This window comes from Halyomorpha halys, unplaced genomic scaffold (assembly GCF_000696795.3).
Source record: "Halyomorpha halys isolate HHAL.00 unplaced genomic scaffold, Hhal_1.1 Scaffold169.1, whole genome shotgun sequence".
Lineage (NCBI taxonomy): Eukaryota > Metazoa > Arthropoda > Insecta > Hemiptera > Pentatomidae > Halyomorpha > Halyomorpha halys.
The window spans coordinates 638,581-642,348 of record NW_027104700.1 but is presented as its reverse complement, the minus strand read 5'-3'; the positions used below and the strand labels follow the sequence as shown (position 1 = coordinate 642,348).

General features: G+C 26.0%; 1 protein-coding gene and 1 long non-coding RNA gene across 4 annotated transcripts in view; one reads left to right on the top strand and one right to left on the bottom strand.

The window, feature by feature from the left end:
• LOC106678940 (uncharacterized) overlaps positions 1–2,047 on the bottom strand; it is an 11,388-nt gene extending 9,341 nt beyond the window's left edge. Inside the window, exon 1 of the long non-coding RNA XR_010845051.1 lies at positions 1,929–2,047. This is a non-coding gene — a long non-coding RNA (uncharacterized lncRNA). The remainder of the gene's footprint in view (positions 1–1,928) is intronic.
• Positions 1–3,768, top strand: part of Papss (PAPS synthetase) — an 82,083-nt gene that overhangs the window by 32,962 nt on the left and 45,353 nt on the right. The gene's annotated exons all lie outside the window — the stretch shown is intronic.

Below are 3,768 nucleotides of genomic sequence, written 5' to 3'. Positions count from 1 at the left end.
ATATATATATTTTTTAATCTAGTATAAAATCATGCTTGGAAATTGGCCCGTCACATTTATCTAAACTTTATTACGACTGTACTATAAGCATAAAAGACTCAAACAGTTAAGAAGATAATGTAATTGTTATTCTACTGCAATGGCTTATTTTATGTCAGAAGTGAACTGTTTCTTGAGTTCTAACGGTGAACTCTAAATAATAAACAAATAATCTTTTTATATTTTATTTTATTTAACGATTTTTTTTATATTCCTATCGTATAATATATAAATCAAAATTAATAATGACATTGTATAATTAATAGATCCGATCAACTCACAGAAAAATAAGAACTCGAGAAAACAGTTCACGTTTTCTCTAGTTCAAAACAGGTAATTCTAAATAATTTAATAAATTTAAAAAAATAATTACTAACTCAGTCTTCTCTTAACTAGGAACGACCTTCATGAATGATTCTTTCGAAACGTTTAATGTTTTTTAACAGGATCTATTAATTATATTGTATTATTAATTTTGATTTATATATTATAAGATATGAATATATATAAAAAAAACATATTCCTAGGATTTAAAAGAGGTACAAATGTTTTCTATAGGATAACGATCTTTATTATTTTTTTTATTATATATTTTAATGGCATGGGAATTTTCCATACAGCCAGTTATTAATTAATTTATTTTTATTCCCATTATTTATTATTTTCAAACTTCAAAACAGAATATATTTATTTATTCAATATAATCACTGCGTGACATTGCCTATTTCTTCAGGATTGTTAGATGTTGACAATTTCTTATATATATCGTCATTACTTAAAGGATTTAGAAAATTTAAAAAAAAATTCCTTTGATTTTGATAAGCAGGGCATTCCAAAATGATATGTTGTAGGATTTCGTTTTGGTTACATTTATAGCATTTCGCAGACTTTTTGAATCCAATACGTTGAAGGTGTACTTTTCGTAATCCCTGATTTGTTTTAAGTCTAGGAAAGTTCTTTACTATCCTTAGACAATCGATCTTTTACAGTTCTCTAATTTCTGTGGACATTTAAGTCTTTATCGTGACCATGACGGGTACCCTAAGTACCTATCAATCCCAGAGACCTTAAATCATACCAGATTGTTGATACAGATGAATCTATATGGCAGATATATGACGAAGTTATAGTCTAAATAATATGACCACCAACATTGACTCTCAACAAGTGTGTAAAATGTGCAACAGAAAGGAGAACGAAACACTTCATCATATATTGTTTAAATGCCCAACATATAACAATTTGAATCTGAAATTTTTCCATGAAAAGTGAAATATTAAATGGATAGCTATATTTGAACCTGAAGTGATTCATGATAGTAGAATGTTATTTTATGTCATTTCTGGGGTGGTAAAATCACGGAAACTTGATGGGGGTGACTTGATGTAACATAATCGTTTTTATGAAATAACTTTTTATAATCAGTTAATTTTATATGGCTTTAAGCAACTGTGTATTAATAATACTGTTTGTATTGTTGTTGATTTTAGATCTCAATCATAGTTGCAATGTTCTTTTCAGGTTTTTACATTTTTTTCGCCGATTCGATTTCAATTTATATTATTACTATTCTAAACAATTTGGATCTCAACGAGAAAAAAAAAAGAGAGATTTTGGGATGTATAAATGTTATTTGCTCCATATTAATTATATCGATTACTTATATATCCTATATTAATAGGGTTATTCTCTAGAAACAAATAATGTATTAATCAATCATAAATAAATAAATCATAAAATGTTTATAATGGGCAATTAGTCATTAAAATAGGAATCGTTCGTGTTTTGTGTGTTTTGAAGATTGAATCGAATCTGAATTATAAATTAAATCGTTCTTTCCTGGTAGTTGAAGGTATTGCCTATATTAAGATTATAGAGAAATGGGTTACCTTTCCTCATTGATTAGTTTCAGGATTGGAAGTTTTTTAGATTTTAGGCTAACGCTATCGTAAAACATGATATATCTCAGATGTGAACTGATTCGTTGTTTTTGCAAAAACGCATGTTTTTGCACACATTACCTATCTGTAACAATTATAAAGTAGTTTAACTCTTGTATATAGAACATACAATATCGGCTTACGACGGTTAAAAGTAAAAAATGATTATGATGTATATATGTATATATTTTTTAAATAAATCTTATTATTATTATTTTTTTACATTCGTCAGTGTTTTGGATATTTGTCCATGTTTGAAGCGATCAATTATAAATCTACTAAAAATAAATTAAAATCCTTATCAACTGTATGCTTTAAATCAAAATATAATAATTTATTTTTAATTTATTACGTATTAGTTCCATTATTCTTGTCATGATTTATCCATAGCTGAGACTTCTGTCTTATTATTAAAATAATATATTTTTTTTTTAATTCATTGTCATTTGCTGTTAATAACACCTGTAAATTTAACGTTAATCTCCTTTGAAGTATGTATTAAATGTTATTTATTTATTGGTATTCCTCGTCGATAATACATATATTATTTTTTTTTTAAATCTACAGTGTAATCTGTTTGAGTCTATTTTTATTGTTAGTGAAATATAAAACGTTTTAAGTGTTGTCTATAATATTTCGTATAAGACAATGCTTAGATCTCTGTTATTCTATAGCAATATTTTAACCATTTGCTTCCGATTTGAATCAAGCTATTTTCATTCTTTACAATCTCTATTGAATGAATTTAATGTAAATATGAGTATTTATCATGTAGTTTAATTAAAAGATCGTTATGTAATTAGACAATTTTGCTGATTGCCCATTATTTATATGAAAGGTGTATATTAATAATTAAATGTCTTGTGCCTTTCTGTCGTATTAATGTACTCACTGGAATTTTTAAGAAAAAAAATTTTGTCATTATAAAAATAGATTTATCGATTTTATTTCCTCAAGTAAAGTCTGTCAATAGGGAAAAAAATCCCGAAAATACTTCAAAGTATCCAACGTTCTACTTAACTAAAAAACGGCTTTTAATGAAACTATAGTGACATAGAGTGGTTTGTTGGGTTATATTATATATGAGTCTTGAGGAACTCAATGGATTTTGAAAAAAAATATGGGACAGTTTATAAGGGCATTCAATATCGTTATGTATTATGCATATTTTGTATAATAGATAATGATATTGAAATAATTAAACAATACTATATTATAATGACAACTGTAGTCAATGGAGTCTAAAAATCAGATAAGACTTCTACTATTGCATATTTTTTTTTTTTCGTGTCCATAACTCTTCGGGAATTGAATCCCATCTTCAGAATCAATTTCATTGCTATTTTACATCGTATCCTCTTGTACATCGTATTTTACCCTCTTGAAACAGGAGATAAAAATAAAAATATATAATATATAAATAAATTCTCGTTCATCTGTTGTGATCCTCATTATAGATTTTTATTGTAGTCGGTGAAGTAATCATCAGCTACTACCATAAAAATCTTATCAACATCCAAAAAGTAGCAAGATATAGTACAAAAATTAAAGAAAATCGAAACTGACGAGGTCATAAAAAAGGTGAAAATCAAATATTTGTACATTGGCTAAGGGTCTGACCTTTTTTTTTTTTTTAATCAAATCAAATCATCCACACTATATTATATTTTGATTATATATCATAAAAACTATAGGGAAATTTTAATTAATAGTTTTAACAAACTCCTATCATAATTAAATCCTATACTTATTAGTATTATAAAATTAATCCTATTGAACCCTATATTAG